This window comes from Pelophylax lessonae (genome assembly GCF_965119305.1).
Source record: "Pelophylax lessonae genome assembly, chromosome: 3".
Lineage (NCBI taxonomy): Eukaryota > Metazoa > Chordata > Amphibia > Anura > Ranidae > Pelophylax > Pelophylax lessonae.
This window is the reverse complement of record NC_138770.1, coordinates 230,037,433-230,056,527: the sequence shown is the minus strand read 5'-3', so window position 1 is coordinate 230,056,527 and position 19,095 is coordinate 230,037,433.

Here is a 19,095-nt window from a genome sequence, read left to right as displayed (position 1 = left end):
ATTTTGACAGACTGTCACGCTCACCCCTATTGCAGGTGGTCAGACATTATAGCTGGCTTCTGTGTTTTTCACCTATAGCAGCCTGTTTTCCTATAAGGCAGGCCTACCAGTGTTCAGTTGCCCCCAAGACTTATACACATTGCAATAGGGCCAGGCTACTATGCTAGGGCATGCGCAAACTGAGCAAAGCAAACAGGTACTTGCAGTTGGCAGACAGGCAAGGTTCATAATAGTCAGAGTTAAAAACCGAAGTCAAAAGGCAGGCAGAGTTCAGAGAACAGTTTATATACCATTCTATGTCATCAACAAGGTACTCCAATCTAGAAAAACAGGGCAGACAAACAGATAGGTGGATCAGGTATTACACACACTATCACAAGCATGAAACTACAGGCTTGGCTGGCTTAAATCAGGTTTGGTTTTCACCCAGAGTCTGGCCACATCAATCACCTTGAAGGTGAACAGAGAGACAAGGAGAATGCCATAGCCAAAACCACAATGCTGGAACCAGCAGGCACGATGGAGCAGGAGCTCACATGTTCCTGACATTACCACACTCTGAGGAGGGGCTCCTGGACCCCTTGGAGCAAACTGGGAATCCGGTACAGGACCATTTGTGCAAATGTAACTGCAGCAGGGTGAGGCCAGGTTACAGAAACTGAGGGGAGGACTAAGGTGAGGAGAGGACTGAAAGTCCTGAAAATGAAAAAGCAGGAGGCTCAGTTGGTATGGACTGGACTGGACTGGAATAACTGATGCAGAGGCCAACTGGACCGCATCGGCAGGTGTAGAGACAGACTAGACTGTATTCACAGGTGTAGAGGCAGCAGGACTTGCAGACAAGTTAGCCTGGATGTGGGTCCAAGGGCATTTAGAGACAGGCATAGGTAGGGGTCAACCAGAGGGCTTGCTTTTGAGGACTTAGAGCGAGCACAGGTTTTGCAAGCTTTTATATAGGAACAGGAGTCCTTATAGAGAGGGCCCCCAAAGCCCATGAGAATCCAAAGAAAAAATATTAGCAATCCCAGGATGCCCAGCTGTCTTAGTGTCATGTGCTTCTATATGCACTTTAAGCCTTTTACCCAGAGGATAAATAGGTTGCACCAGGTTGCATGGGTTCCTCCTTCTGGAGAGGTTGAGAGGGCTCAGAAGGATCTGATGAAGGAGAAATAGGCAGTGTACTAAGAGGAAAAGAAACAAACCTCTGCACGCCTTTCCTGTAAACGCCTGTCTATATTGATGGCTAATTGCATGGCTTCATTCAATGACTTTGGTTCAGGGTAGTGTACTAAGGAAAGGAGTCTGTGGTGAAGTCTGATAAGCCTAACCTAAACTGCCTTCTTAAAGTTGGGTCATTCCAACCTAAGTCAGATGCCCAGCAGCGGAAATCAGAACCGTTCTGTTCAGTGGTGCATTTACCCTGACATAGGGACTTAAGGTTCGTTTCTGCTGAGTGGGCACAATCAGGAACATAATAGGGAAAATCCAGGATTTAAAAAATGCTTTGACTGAACATACAGTATGTTATATTCTGCTATTCACATAACATATATAAAAAGGGGCGATCACAGCAGTACTTCTTTTTTAGGCATGTATTATAGAATCCTTGTTCAGTTAAAGCAATACTAAACCAACAACAGTAAAATTAGTCTGTATATGCAGTAACCATGCTTGTTATACTCACTGTGGTACCTAAGGGATTTATCCTGCACATTGTGTAAAAAGGCTGCTTGATCCTGTCTTCTCTGATTCTTCACTTCTTCCACAGTCACCAAACCATCTCCTGATAAAACAGAGCCTTGGGGCAAGCTGAACATGCTCAGTTTGGTGAGTGTTGCTATAAAAAAATGTTTTGTCTTGGTAGAGTGCATGTGAACAGCACAGGGCCAATCAGCACTGTCCAGACAGAAGGTGAGGGGCTCTGCAGCCTCATAGGACAGTCAGAGAAAAATGAAAACTCCTACAAGACCAGTTATAGTAAATGCAGTACTTAGTAGGGTTGCACTTATACTTTAAAATACTATAGTCATTACAAATTAAGCTAACATGCAAACCTCTATTTTCCCAACAATCACTGATAAGGTAGTTCCTAAACCAAACACCCAGTTAGTGAGAAATACATTGTAGTCAGGGCATCCCAAAGCCTTCACATAATATAGCTTTCCTAGGAAGAACGCCTCTTGAATGTATCCATTTCCTCAGCACATGAAGCAACTTGCATTGTTGTTGATACTAAAATGATAGAATACCATGTAATCATGGTCATAAATGTCAAACAAGCATGCATGACATCTGAAGTACCAAAACTACTCAGCACTTTTCTGTTCCTTTTGTTTAAACAAATGATACAAAGAGATAATTCACTTTGAGACCCAAGTGGTGTAAAGAATTGAATCTGCTAATCCACCACACATTTCACATGATCATCTCCTTGCCATGATTTGAGAATGTGATCCAAGATTTAAAAATTTAAAATCATCATCTATATGGGATTTTTCAGGTTAATGATTAAAAAACAGGCAACTCTGTCCCGTCCTATCAAATGGAGAGCTTGTGCCATGGTGTCAGATCCCTTACCATAAGTATGAGTTATCCTACATAAAGTGGGAGACACTTTAAAGCACGTATTATACCATATGAGAAAACTGAAAGGTTACAAAGGGATATTGTTCTCTTGCCTTTGCATGAACAAAGGTAAATATGTGTATATGTATTTATATGCACAGATACTGTATATATATATATATACATATATATATATATATATATATATATATATATAATGTATGTGAAAATGTAAATCAAAGCTATTTGTACATTTTACTAAAAGCAAGCAGGCTGTTTACTTTGCAAGGGAACTTTCCCTTAGCTTAGTCAATGTGGTGAAGATTAACTTTGCAAAGGAAAATCAATCATGTGCAAGACAATAAAAAATAAAAAAATAAAAAAAGTATTTTTGCCTACATGGGATTAGATGTTGGACGTCAGCACAGCTTCACTTCACTCATTAAGCACTGGGGGAAAAATCTCTTGCAAAGTGAACAACCTATTTGTCTTTAGCAAATCAAACCTACTGTGTGTTTTTTTTTTTTTTTTTTTTACTTTTAAGTAGCTGATAAGCGCCCCTATATAGAAAGGTGCACCTGTATCTAAGTGTTTTCCTTTCTTTCATTAAATCGAAAGCACACAATAAACGAGGCTCTTTAGTTAATTGTAACTTAACTGTGGAACTATTTCTCAATAGAAACAGAGATGCTAATGTTGAACTGTTTTAGGAAGCCCCATAGAAGTGGCTGACTCTTTTCTTTCACACATCTCACAAAAGTCTAATAAATAGGTTAAACTCTTGCTTATGCCTGCTGTTTTAGCAAGTGCACAATCTTGGGAATCCTATTAAATATGTTGTCCCTAAACCCAATAAAATGCGTATGGTGTTTATGGTGTATTTTTACTGAGGGAAATATGGGGGCAGTCATTGCTGACCTTCTTCTAAGAAAACACATTTTGTGGCTGTGTCTAATGTTACTTTTTGATCACCTAATCTGGAACAAAGATGCTGATTAAAAAGTAACCATGATATCAGAATTCTAGATTTGCATACTTCTTCCAGATCACTGACTCAGAAAGTATTGAATCTGTTGCATCAGCATGACAAAAATAGCATTTTTATGTAGGAAGATTAGTAAGGCAGAGTTCAGTAACCAGGGCAACCAATCAGATCTTTGAATTCTGATTGACTGCTTCACTAAATAAGTCTAGTGGAGGACATAATGTTACTATGTAGCAGGACCATGGAACCACCTTTAAAAAATTATGCTAGTAGGGCATACTTAAGAGTCCAAATGGCATCGCCCTAAAGTTATTGTGTGAACCAGCCTGAAGCTTTATCAAACCCTGTTTTATTTTAATTATAATATTGCTTTCATTGGTAAATGTTGTGAACAATTCTGGCACCATACAAAGTGAAAATATATGCAGCTGTATGCAGCTGTGCATTATGAGGATTATCGCTTACCATTTTTCTACCACTGAATGGGCTATCATATCTGGAGACAAAACCCACGCAGATGGTTCTTTTTGTTGCAACAAAAGTTATAATAACTTGGCCTTTACTTGGTGTATTGAAAATACACAATTGTCCAAATTTCATTTATGGCGAGGAAAAGTGGAAGGGGAGGGGGGCTTTTAAGTAATGTTTCAAAGTCAGTAAAAAAAAAACAAAAGCAAAAAAAAAAATCATATAAATATTTTTCAGAATTAACTTTTTGTAAGCTATCTAAAGAACTATAAAGCCTTCTTTTAAAAAAGTTACATATGTGTCTCACATACATCATGGATCCAAAAAAGGAATTTACTTCTCATTTTAGGATAGTGGGTGAAGCATTCAAATCTTTACCTATTTGCACCTGTGGCCAACCGTACATCCATAACTGATCATGTTTAGCATGTGCTATTTAAAGGAACACCAAGGTTACCAAGATTTTCAAATTTTTTAAGCATTATGAATCAGGCGGGGAGGGGGGGGGGCCAAGGGCATATACATTCACGAGGGTGTACTTGACTGAGTTGATATCACAGATGACAATAATTTACCAGCCTTGATCATCCATTATTTCTTGATGAAGAGTGCATGAAACCGTGTCTCTAACAGCCACAAAAACTCCCCTAGCCGTTGGGTCCGCATTGGCTGTGAACACGTAAGGGAAGCTGCAGTGGGAGCACTGAAGGGGCTTCAGCTTGGAAAAATGCGTCTCTTGCACGCACAGGATGTCGCAACTATGCAAGACAGCCCCCTGCCACATTGACCTGCACTTGACGGGTGGTTCAAGCCCCTGACATTGATTGAGAGTATCTTCACTCCCATGTATAATTAGTGGGTTTAGTGCATGCAGCAGAATTATGCATAGTGTACTCACAGATTGTGGTTTGTGGTCTTCTGAAAGTTCCATGGATCAGGGCAGAGCGTGGAGATTCCCCGGCTGCAACATCAGGAAAGGCACGCAGTTCAGATGCTGCAGTATTACTGAGAGACCAGGAGATGAGGGCTGCGGTTTCAGGGAGAAAGAGAAACAAGGTGAACAACACAGAAGAAACAAAAGCAAGTAATACGTACACAGGGGTACGTGGGAGTCCATGTGCAGCAACATGCTGCTCAATCATACAACTGGGGGTAAGTGTGTGGCGAGCGGAGATGATCAGTCCCATCCTCAGGGGTTCCGCCAATGGGGCACTTTGGAGCAGTGCATGGACCCCATCATCCACAATTATTTATGAGCGCGGGAATTTTTATTCGTCACCCGGCACCACTCAGGTTCCAAGTGTGCAGGCGCTTGCTGGTTAGGATCCAAATCTTGAGGATCAGTGATAATATCCCAGGTTTTCAGGAGGGACAGACCCTTTTCTAGGGAGTCCACCAAATAGGTGGAACAATTGCGGGTAACAGTGAGTCTGGTAGGGAACCCCCATCTGTCCCTCGGGACATTGTCAGGCAGGTAGGACAGCATGGGAAGGCGATGAATCCTAACTATGGTCACATCCAAAGCCATAGCTTCAGGAATGAGAGATTGGAACAAGACCATAGCAAAGGTGTGGAGTTTCTCGACTCCGGGACCCCCCCCCCCTATTTTCAAATTGTTGCGTCTAGCCCTGTCCTCCATGTCTGCCATTTTGGCTTTTAATCTGTCCAGTTCATCCTGTCTGCTGTCATGCAAATCAGTCAACTCATTAATAGTGAAGGCAAAATCCCCCATTTTTGTTTCACTATGCTCCACTCTGCCTTAAGATCTTTGCCAAATCTATGCATACATGAGGCCAAGTCAGTTTGCAGGGAGCTTCTGAGGGACATGAGCATGTCCTTTAGTACTGTATCCAGCACTGGTTGGTTAGTAGTGGGGAAGTTGGTAATGGAGTCAGGGAGATCCCTGGTGTCCTCCCTGCAGGACTCTCCTCCATGCTGTCATATGTGTCCCCCATGCAGAATCTGGAGGTTTCTGGGCTCCCAGAGGTCAAAGTGGAGCTCTAAGTCCAGGGCATCCAGCCTGAATGGGGAGGGGAGGAGAATGGTCGGACCGCTGCTGGAGCTGACCGGTGCATTTGGCTGGAAACATGTGGCGGAGGAGAGAAGAAGGCCATTAGCTTCTGCAGTTTGCCAGCCTCCCTCAGCTTCTTGGACACGTTCCCCGGCATCTTCGGAGGTAAGTCGTCCATTTTTTGTGAAGATGGGGCCAGCTGATAGTTGGGATGGAGCCGGATTCTCCCCGTAGACGGCAGGGCAATGTCCTTACACGTCCAGCTCGGCTCGCTGCAGGCCACGCCCAGCATTATGAATTAGGATGTATTTTTAATTTGTAAGGTTTAATACTCAACTAATTATAACCCCTGCAATTGCTCTTGCTATCCCAGCAAGAGTACCTGTGCATTGAGATGGTTGTAAGCTCTTTATTGCTCCCTTTCTCATGTCACAGCTCTCTAATAGCAACACCTAGAGCTGGCAGCTGTGAGAACTCTGTTTAAAAATCAACTTCACATTTCTAAGTCAGATGTCTATAGCTGGGGAGTGAAGTCTGCCTGGTAACAGTTACATCATCTCTGATTTCCTGATTGGCTGGACCTTTGTTTTTCTATTGACAGTAAAGATGAATGAAAATTTATAATAATAGCAGCAAACATCACAGCCTCTACGCACAAGTACTGCTATATGAGATATCATAAAAAGTAAGACAAAGGCCACTTTAGGAAGAATTTTAGTATCCACTAAAATCACATTCGTCAGTGGGTAAAGCATAGCACAGAATACCATATGTAGGATATTTAGGGCCAGGTCAAATGGGCACAATAACTTCTTTTAATGCAAAAGTGTCTAAAGTAAATGTGTCTGAGTTGCTATAGCAGCAAGTGCAGGTTCTAGCTTTCATTTTTTTACATTTAAATGCAAGTTTTTGCCTTCTCTCCTTCCTTCCCTTTTCTTTCTTTCTTTCTTTCTTTCTTTCTTTCTTTCTTTCTTTCTTTCTTTCTTTCTTTCTTTCTTTCTTTCTTTCTTTCTTTCTTTCTTCCTTCCCCTATGGTGGGATACATGCTTCAATAAATTGATTTATTTTCTGATCAATCTCTTCTAATAGAATTTATTGTTCTACAGTGGATAGCCTTTTCGGTCAATTTGCCACCCGTGCGAAAGTGGATTTAGTTTGATAGTTAATGTACGATTGTAACTTATGATCGAAAATTATCAATAGTACCTCTGTTTCCATCTTGTAATTTAATAAACTGATTGCAATACAATTGTATTCATGAAAAAGGTATCACAGTGCCGCTGATCCATGTAAAATATTTCATAATATCCTGTCCTAGCCGATAATCGAAGCATGTGTAGCTACCAATAGGTTACTGTACTTCACCAATGGTCTTTGTTAAAGGAACCCACTAACGTAAAAAAGAGAGGGGTAGTTTATATCAACCTTCATTTTGTAACCTGCATTAAAAACATTTCAAATGTTATTGGCTGCATTTTCCATTACAACAGTTTTGGAAAACATCCCAATAATTTCAAAGGGGCCAAAATTATAACAATATATGGCACAAAGCCTAATGAAAATCAGTTCTTTCAGCATTCCATGGAGAAAAGCCGATCGACAAGCACATTATTTGTACTAAAATCTGAGTTGTTTTTGGTCATTAGCAGTAAAAATATAAATATTTGTGCAGCAATGTTGCCTTCAGTGTATTACGCTCTACTTCCTAAGACTCAAAATGTGTCCCTCATGCTGGCTGGTTCATGGCTTGGCAAAGACGGCCATCTGTTATAATGAGTTATTTAATCAAACACGTATAATTGACAGCAGGCCATTCCAAAGAGATTTTTTTTTTTTGTGTTCATCGAAGTCTGTTAAGCGTGACTGGCTAACTTGTGACATTGCATTACACTATGGTATGTCTTAATCTTTCATGGTATATTGACATCTTTAGCACTTTACTCATGTAAAGATTTGAAATAAATATGCTTGATTTCTTTGGAGGGTGTTTGTTCACATTTTTTTGGCAGTTTTATGCTGTGTCTGCGTTGGAAATATTCTAACACTCCAAGAACAGCTCCACTGTCTGCTGCCTGCAATGGAACTATAATTCATGAACACAACTGTTAGTCTATGAGCTAGATCACTGGCTAAAATTTCAAGTGTCAATTCATTTGGCAGGACTCTGTTCATGTAAATAGGCATACAGCTCTTTGAATTGTTTTCTTTAATTATGTGCAGTGTTGTTTAGGAGAAGTTCCTCTTATGTTACAAATTAATTAAAGTGTTACTAAACCCAGAACCCTGCATTCTCTATATCTGGTCTCCAACAGTACACAGAACACAGAAATGCAATTATTGTAGTAAATATAAACTGCTAAATACCTTTTCTCATCGGCTGTATATAGCAGTCTTGTGACTTCTATCAGTGTCTGGTTAAAGCTTGTAGGAGGAGTTTTCCTTCTCTTCTGACTGTCCTATGAGGCTGCAGGACCTCTAACCCTCTGTCTTAAAAGTGCTGATTGGCCCTGTGCTGCTCACATGCGCCCTCCCAAGAAAAAAAAAAGCTCTCCAGCAATACGCATCAAACTGAGCATGTGCAGAATGACTTCAAAGACTCTGTTTTATAAGGAGATGGATTGGGGAGAATTGAAGAAGGGAGGATCAGAGAAGACAGGATCAAACAGCCTTTTTACACAATGTGCAGGATTAACCCCTTAGGTTCTACAGTTAGTATAACAAGCATGCTTTACTGCATATGCACACTGATTTTACTGTTGTGGGTTTAGTAACACTTTAAGTACAACACAATAAACAGATAATAAAAAATAAATAACAAACTACTTAAAAAGTGTGCAAATCAATAACTTAGTAATAAGTCATATGCAATAATAATTCATAATAAAAGACTTAATACACAATATACATCAAAATTAGTGGTGAAGTTTCCATCACAGAACATATAATTAAAACATGTGCATGATAAAAGAGTAAGCCTAAAAAAAAAACATGTTTTCAAGTCCACTTCTGAAATCTTGAAAATAAGTGAAAATCTACATGCTAAAGTCCCAAACCACCTTGAAATCAAGTGCGCCAATTCCCTTACCAAATCGTATTGATCTCTAAAGTATAAGAGATCAACAGTGAGGAAACCATCTACTCAAGGGCCATAAAATGATATACTGCAGACTTTAGACTCTCCAGGGTACGCCACTGGTTATCCAAAGACCACTCCTCAGAATAGGGATAAATAGAGGAAAGAGCAAAGGACCAAAGAGTAGTATTGCTTAAAATAATATAAAAGCATCTCATAGACAAAAAACACCACATCAGCAGAACATCAGCAGGCATATAACATCATGATCCAATGGCTCCGCCCTATGCACGTTTTGTCTGTACAACAGACGTCTTTAAGGGATAGAAAAAGGGATTTTTTTTTTTAGATTTTCCTTGTGTCCAAAATATTTAAGTGCAGCATCACCCCTTTGCCCTAAGCACACTATTCTTTTTGGGTTTACCAACACAATAATTACATGATATCAACACTCTGCTATAACATGTTATGTTTTCCCTAAAGTATCTGTATATCCAATCACTACAATCTCATATAAGCTGTTCATGCAAGTTAACATAATTTCAAATTTCACTTTCAGTATTTTTAAATCAGCACTTTTATTTTAAGTTTTAGGTTTAGTTTTTTTTGGGTTTTTTTCACCAAAATGGATGCTACTTTGAAGAATGAGAAGTGTCCTTTGTGCTAGCAGGTGTTGAAATCTTCTGTCCTCTGCCCACAGAGGTAATCTTCTGGTTCTGTGAGGGTTAATAGGAGCTGTTGAACCTGTCTTAGGCCCTCCTTAAGAGTGCCAACTATGCCCACCCTTTCTGCTCTCCTCTATCATTCATAGAATCTGTACTAAAGCTTTCATCAATGAAAAGCGCTCTATGAATGTAGGATAAGTGGATGGATGAAAGGTCAACCTCCTCCATTCATAGGGTGCTTTTCATTATTCAACTATATAGTACAGCTTCTGTAAATGGGCGATAGAGCAGAAAAGGCAGGCATAGTTCGCACTCTTGTTGAGTGCCCATGATAGATCTTACTGCTCATATTAACCATTTGCCCACTGGCCACTTATACCCCCTTCCTAATCAGGCCATTTTCAGCTTTCAGCGCTCTCACACTTTAAATGACAATTACTCAATCATACAACACTGTACCCATATTAAATTTGTGTCCTTTTTTCACACAAATAGAGCTCTTTTTGGTGAGTGAGACTCCTCCACAGCCCCTGCATTTCCTCATGCATTGCTGCGGGCATGGTACAGGACATTCTCCTCTACCATGCCTGCAGCATTGCATCTCCTGTGCCATGCCTGTACCTACTGTGCCATGCCTATACCATCACATGTGCCATGCCTAAACCATCACCTGTGCCATGCCTATACCATCTCCTGTACCATGAACTGTGCCATGCCTATACCATCACCTGTGCCATGCCTATACCATCATCTGTGCCATGCCTGTACCATCACCTGTGGCATGCCTATATCATTGCCTGTGCCATGCCTGTGCCATCACCTGTGCCATGCCTGTACCATCTCCTGTACCATGACCTGTTCCATGCCTGTACCATCACCTGTGCCATGCCTATACCATCACCTGTGCCATGCCTGTGCCATGACCTGTGCCATCTCCTGTACCATGCCTGAACCATCTCCTATACCATGCCCACAGCCCTGCATCTCCTGTACCATGCCCACAGCCCCTGTTTTGTGTCTCGTGGTGGTCCAGTTTGGTCCAGTAGCTGCTGCATTTCCCAACCTAGGCTTATACTCGAGTCAATAAGTTTTCCAACTTATTTGTGGTAAAATTAGGGCCTCGGCTTATACTCGGGTCGGCTTATACTCGAGTATATATGGTATATTATTTGGTCTTTGTGAAGATAATAGAGTCAACAAGCTATGGTGCCAATCATTGACAAATTGATCACATCTGATGTATTGACGACCTGTTAAATTTCTTGAGACACTAACAAGCCAGACTGTACAAATTACCCCCAAATTACCCCTTTTTGGAAAGTACACAGTCAAAGGTATTTAGTAAGAGGCATGATGAGTCATTTTAAGTTGTAATTTTTTTTCCCACAATTCTTTGCGAAATTAAGACATTTTTTTCCCCACAAAATTGTCATATTAACAGGTTATTTTTCTCACATGGCATATGCATACTTGCAACTACACCCCAAAACACATTCTGCTACTCCTCCCGAGTATGGCGATACCACATGTGTGAGACTTTTTCACAGCCTAGTCACCTAGGCCTAATGAGACTTTTAAACATGTCATTTTTTTCCACATGTTTTCAGACAATGTGAAAATAAAAACGCATTTTTTACGCATTTTTTTTACTGGCGCTGATGAGGATCCACTGATAAGGTGGCACTGATGAGCACTCCCTGATGGGCACTGATGTGCACTATTGGGCTTTGATGAGCCCTAATAGGTTACTGTAGTAGCACTGTAGTGGCACTTATAAGCGCTGTAGTGGCACTGATGAGCACTGTAGTGGCACTAATGAGCACTCACTGATGGCACTGTAGGGCACTGATAGCACTTTAGGTCACTGATGAGCACTGATAAGCATGGCAATTGTGTGCACTGTAGGGCACTGATAAGCACTCACTGATAGGCACTGTAGGGCACTGATAAGCACTCACTGATGGGCACTGTAGGGCACCAATGGCACTGATGAGCACTGTAGTGGCACTGAATAGCACTGTTGTGGCACTGTATGGCACTGATGAGCAGTGTAGTGGCACTGATGAGCAGTGTAGTTGTACTGGTGAGCACTGTAGTGGCACCATAGGGCACTGATGAGCACTGTAGTGGCACCTTAGGGCACTGATGGGCACTGTAGTGATACTGATGGGCACTGTAGTGGCACTGAATAGCACTGTAGGGCACCAATGAGCACTGTAATGGTACTGATGGCACTGTAGGGCAATGATTATCACTGTAGTGGCACTGATGAGCACTGTATGGCACTGTAGGGGCACTGGTGGCACTGCAGGGTTATTGTAGGGACACTGTAGTGGCACTGATTGCATTGATGGCACTGTAGTGGCACTGATGACACTTTAAGAGCAATTATGGCACTGATGGGCACTGTAGTGGCACTGATGGCACTGTAGGAACACCAATGGCACTGTAGTGGCACTGTAGGAACACTGATGGCACTGTAGGAGCACTGATGGAATTGTGATGGCATTGTAGGAACACTGATGGAACTGTGATGACACTGTAGGAACACTGGGGGGGGGGGGGGAGCCGCACAGAATCATGGCAGCTCTCTGTGGTGTTTCTCTCTCCTCTCCTCCCACCAATACAGTGTGGGAGGAGAGGAGAGAAACCCTGCAGCAGTGTGAGCTGAACTGGCCATGATGCCAGTTTCTTGACAAGTGATTGCTCCATCATTGGATGGAGCGATCATGTGGTTAAGGGCTGCTGTGATTGACCCTTTACCCCAATCTGTGATGCGCTCGGTCCCGAGGACCCAGCCATCATGGACACTTCTGGCTACTGAGAAGCGGGAGCACAGGAGGACGTCATATGATGGCCTCCCAGAACTAGCCGGCTGCGCTGTAGTCGTCATTCGACTATAGCACGGTCTACAAGTGGTTAATCCACACAGCACTAGAAGATGACCTCTGTGGGACAGAGGATGGAAGATTTCAACTACAAGAGTACCCACCAGCATAAGGGACACTTCTCATTCAATGTAAGTACCATCCATTGTGCTGATTTTAAAATGAATGTATTTAAACTTTAAAATAATACCTGGTAATCTTGCCAGGGAGGTCCTGTTACAGGGTGCCGACAGTCTGTCCCTGTCTCCCAATGATGCTCCTTTGTTTCTACTCAGACTTTCAATAAAGACTTTAAATGAAATTGCTGTTTCAACACTTGTTATGCAGACATAATCCACTGTTGTCATCACCATCAATGAGCCCACCCTGGGATAAGTTATGCAGCCATTCCTAATGCATACGAATGTAAACATTATATGGCTACAAGGAAGCTGCAGGTAACCAGTAGCAATGAGATGCAACAAGGAATGAAAAAAGGTGAAAACTAGCATTTTATTAAAAAATTAGTTGCAATAGTTTATGATAAAATGGTACTTACAAAGTAAATGTCATTCAGTTTGGGTTTACATCTACTTTAGTGTAACTGATTTGTAAGATTTATAGTGTCCAGGACACATGCTTATAGCTTTAGCACCCATCAGAAAGGATTTCTTTTTTTGAGATACTTCGGTGTGCAGTTCTGCTATGTATTAGAAGTTCCCCTTACCTACCTGGATCAGAGTGTTTCCCAGGAAACTTCCATGCTGAGATGATACAGAAGGTCATCAGTTCAGGGAGGGATTTGCACAGTAAGATTTTACGTTGAAAAAAAAAAAAAAACGGTATGAAAGCAAGCAATTTACTTTTCAGTAGCTCTTTTTAAACATATATACTATATGGAATGGGTAGTGAGAGATTTTAAGAGCTTTTATAAGTGACAATGTCTTCACCCTTTCTGCTGCATTTTTGCTAAAAATTAAAAGAGAAGTGGGAGGGCTACATAACATAGAGCTTTGTGATATAATGAATTGTTACTGAAGAGGGTAAGTAGAGAAAGGCGCCAAGCAACCAATAGTGTAAAACCATTTAATGAGTAAACAAAAAACAAAATAATAGATTCAACTCACAGAGTTAACATTTAAGACTGTTGGTGCCAGGGTGGGCTATGTGAAGGATCTTAAACAAGATCGTGGGATGATACTTGCGGCTGAGTAAGGAGGCCTGACTAGCCTCAGAAACACGTTCCGAGTTTTGAGAGCTGTCATCCGGCTCCCTGCAGCTCATGGCCTCAGCATCATCTCGCCTGTCTCTACACGGCCATCGCTGCCGAAAGGACCAGCACACGATGGACCACCGTGGACCATCCCAGGACAGGATCCTTCACACAGCCCACCCTGGCACTGACAGTCTTAAATGTTACAATCAAAATATTACAGCACTTGCTCAAAAATTATGAATAACAACATAAGTGCCATATTATAGAATCAGTGAAAATACTACAAAGTCTTTCAAGATTGTCTTGTAAAATGCTCAAGTGCTCCAAACTCCAAAAAACAAAGTGCTGAAGTGCTTCATGTAAACATGCCGTGAGGTTTGCCACACTCCCCTCTTATATCCCCACTCACCAGAAATAATGAACCCACAGCTTTGCAGTCTGAGGGTCAACCAAGTTTGTATCTGGTGATATGGAATCCAGCTCGCTTAGCAATTAGATCGGGTCCCACCAACAGTCTTCAATGTTAACTCTGAGTTGAACCTGTTATTTTGTTTTTTTAAGTTTACTACTTTAAATGGTTTTACACTATTGTTCGTTTTGATTTACAAGTGAATTGTTACTGCCTGGGAACGTAGGTATTAGACATGTGCAATTCGTTTCATTACTAATCAAAATTTGGAGGAAATTTGTGGGTTTCGGAGATTCAGATGTATCCAAATGTCTGAATCACAGTAGTAACATATTTAAAATAATCTGAAATAAATTATAATGAAAACAACAAATTCATTTGGATCTATTTGTTTCATGCAAATGACATCATGCCATAGTTTGGGTCTTTTGTTAATATTTGAAGCATATAAAATAACGTAACAATATAACCAAAGATCCAAATTGATGTTGATCTATTCGATTTTTTTTCTAGTAAGATTAGCATTAATAATTTAATAAGATTCTTTTTGTATTGGGGTTGAGAGACCATTTGTTTATTTCGTATGTGTGTGGTCCAACAACCAGTCAGTTGGGAATGGGAAACCTAATTCAACTTAACAACATAACAAATACATATGTAATCATTTGGATTCATTTGTTTTATTCAGATGAGAGCAACACAGTAGTTTTTTTGTGATTTAAAGTCAATTTGTAATTGTCAGTCAGTTCCACAGTCTAATGCAATTCTTAGGCTTAAAACAAGTGGGGCCCAACTGTATTCATTCTGTTACGTCCAAAAAAAACCCCAAATAATTCTGAATATTTATATAGGAATGACTAATCTCCTGAAATTATGAACAGACACGTTAATACAGATATAGGCAATCTTCCAAAATACCAAAAGAATAACAGAACTTCCAAAAATATAAATCAATTTGGAACAATAAATATATACTCCTCCAAAATAACGAATCATTCTAAAACGAATTATTCTAACATAACAATTATGATGAAACAAAAAGACTTACATAATGAATGAAGCCAAAACAAAACAAATTTTTCTAACGTGCACATCTCCACATACGTGGAGGTATTTTTTTTCCCACCAGAAGCCTGCCATATTCAGCCATCTGAGAAACACTGGGGAAAAGTCTAGCATGTTGCTAGACTGGTAAAAGAAAGCAGTTCTCTAAACTACTGACCTAGGGTACTATGTGCCTATCTTGGTGTGGGCAACGGACTGCCTCATCTAAGCTGTCCTAGACTGTTCTGTCTATTCCTGCCTCCTATTGGCTTGTTTGTTAACAAAATACTGTGCACATAGGTAGGGCCGGGACAAGTGGTGGGCAGGTGGGCGCAGTGGCCCTGGGCATAGTGGTATTACGTGAGGTGGTAGGGCTCTGCATGGAGAGCTCCTACCTACAAGCTGACAGGAGTAGTGACAGCAGCTTCACTACTCCTGTCAGCTTAGTACTAAAGGGGACAACCAGATCTGGAGAGGAGGAGAGAGCAAGGAGGAGGTGCAGGTTGTGCTTCTCTCTCCCCTCTAGCTTCTCCTTTCTGCCACTGCAGCTCTCCTGGATCTTCACTGAGCACTGTTTGCTTACCCTCCCCCATCTCCTTCCAGCAAAAATTAGAGGACGGGTAAGCAAATTATGCACAGTGAGCAGTGCCAGTGGCTTCTCCAACAGCAGGCCTCGACACTGCGATCCTATAGCACTGCAGCAGCCGACATCTGTCCCTGCCTTCTGCCTGTCAAAACTGTTAAAGCGAGTAAAAAACATTCTCCTCTGAGTGATCTATGTGCATTTCAAGAATTTTAACAAACTTGCAGATTACTACCATTTGTTATTCTGAAGAAATCCCTGTTTTATTTTCTGTGTCCATGTAGGAAAGTGAGCCTAAGGCCCCTTTTACACATGCGGACCGTTTGTCCCTTTTTCATCCATCCGTTGATAGATGAAAAACGGACTTCTATGTATCTCTATGGAAAAATAAATGTCAATGGATGATCATCCATTCACATCCATTTACAGATCATGGCCCTATTTTTCTTCCATTAAAAAAAAAAAACGGATAGGACAAAAAAACATGTAAACGAATGAACGGTCTGTTTTTGCATGAATAAATGGCTCCGGGACTCTAGCGGTTAAGGACTCTAGGTAGGGGATGTAATAAAATGCATGAAAAACTGATGAAAAATGAAAAAACCTAACCTGTTTTTTTTCTTTAAAAAAAAAGTGACTGAACTGATGAAACGAACGGTCCGCACGTGTGAAGGGGGCCTAATAGGAGTGGTTTCATAATTATTTATCAGCTGCAGCACCTGCAGGGCACTAATGAGGACATTTTCTGGGCCTACATCCCTATAGACGTGATTTCCTATTGTGAGTATTGCACCAAAAATTGCATTTTTGTTGCAGCAGATGCCTGATATCTGACTTGTAGAAATAGAAAAACTCATATGGCTGAGGGAGTAATTGCCATCATCCCTTCTTTGAAATTTTCAATGTATGTCCTATTTTTATGAGATTTTTAACCACTTGCCGACCGCTGCAGGTACATATACTGCGGCGTTCAGCCCAGGCCAGGCAAAGTGACGTTCTGGTACGTCACTAGCCTGTCACCGGCTTGTGAGCCAATAGCGGGCGAGCACGCGCCCGCTGAGGCGCGCGGCCGCCCCGGCTCATTCCCTAAGAAGTCAGTGCGTGTGACCGGCGGACCCGATGTCCGCCGGTCACTCGCGATCATTCGCCGGGAAGGGAGAAAGGCAGGCGGCTAATGTAAACAAGCCGCCTGTCATTCTCCCCTGTGTAAAAATGGAGATCAGACGGTTCACCTATGTAGGACCGTTGATCTCTATTTTTACACTAGTAACCATGTCCCATCACAGTTAGAAACACGCCCCTAGGACACACTTAACCCCTCCCTTTCCAATACAGTTAACCCCTTCCCTGCCAGTGTCATTTTTACAGTAACAGTGCATATGTATAGCACTGATTACTGCAGTAATGTCACTGGTAACCCCAAAAGTGTCAAAAATGTCAGTCAAGGGTCCGATCTGTCTGCCACAATGTCGCAGTCCCACAAAAAAATCGCAGATAGCCGCCATTACTCGTTAAAAAAAACCACCAAAAATGACAAAAATCTTTCCCTTTGTTAGTAAACGCGATAACTTCTGCGCAAACCAAACAAAATACGCTTTTTGTGATTTTTTTTTACCAAACATATGTAGCATAAAACAAATTGGCCGAAAATGTTAAAAAATTTTAATTTTTACATTTTTTTGGGGAATTTCATATAAAAAAATTTGAAAAATATTGTTATTTTTGCAAAGATTACGCTCTTTTTTTGTTTATAGCGCATGATAAAAAAAAAAGCTCTGTTTGTGGAAAAAAAGGACGTCAAATTCGTTTAGGTACAGCGTCGCACGACCGCGCAATTGTCCGTTAAAGTCACGCAGTAAAAAATCACAAAAAAAACCCTGGTCAGGAAGGGGGTAAAATCTTCCGGGGCTTAAGTGGTTAAGGCAATTCAAACATCAATATATATTTAAAAAAATATATATTTTTTTTTTTTACTTAAAAGGTAGAAATATAAAAATAATTTTCCAAACTTCATGAGGTTTTTTGTATATACTATGACACGGGACACAATAACATCAATCATATGAAGCATCCAGATTGCATAAGAGTGGTATTCCCCAGCTACTGTACTTGCTGTTCAGTTCCATCATCAATTGAAAACAACTGGAGATGGTTCCCAATAGGTGGGGATATCCATGGATATCCCATGTCATTGTATATACAAAAAAACCTCATGAACTTTGGAAAATTGTTTTTATATTTCTACTTTTTAGTGAAAAAAATAAAAGATATTTTTTAAATATATATTGATGTTTGAATTGCCTTACAAACAAACAAAAATTGTAGATATCTAACTTGTATCTTAGTGTAGGCTTCTGGGAAAATCAGTAAGCCAATCACACAAGCAGGTAATTACGTTACTGGGGGGCGTTCTGTATACATTCTGTGTACAGAACATCTCCAGGTAGCCATATTGCATTGCATTTTCAGAAAATTACAGAGCTGCAGTTTGAAAAGGAAAGGTATGCGGCCCGGAACCCCAGGCAATGCTGCCCACTGCCCCCTGAAAATTTTTTTTTTTTTGCTGGGGAGGAAGGAAGTCAGATCGGGGGCACGCCCACAGCAGCTTTCATCTAACTGTAGGCAGAGGCTGCCTCGGAGGGGGGGGGGGGGTGTGAGCATGTGCAGTTTTTCTGACTCCTACCACCATGACCACTTCAAATCACTGAAGTGGTCATGGTGGTTAGAGTGTTCCTTAATATCTCTCAGAAGAAGTAAACCTCCATATACTGATTTCATTTCATTATCCTCTGGTTGTGTTAACCACTTCCCGCCCGCCCTATTACAAATTGACGGCGGGAATGTGGTTGTGTTATCCTGACCGGACGTCATATGACGGCGGCAGGATAACACCGCTCTGGGCACCCCCCGGGGGCGCGCAGAGCGGCGATCGGTGATGCGAGGTGTCAGTCTGACACCCTGCATCTCCGATCTCGGTAAAGAGCCTCTGACGGAGGCTCTTTACCATGTGATCAGCCGTGTCCAATCACGGCTGGTCACATAGTAAAACAGGAACAGCCGTTGATCGGCTTTCCTTAGTTCGTGCCTGACAGGCACGAGTAAAGGAGCGCCGATCGGCGGCTCCCCTGACAGGGGGGGGGGGGTCGGCACTGGTAATCAGATCATTGATTACCAGTGCAGACCCTCGGGGGGGGATGCCACTAGATCCA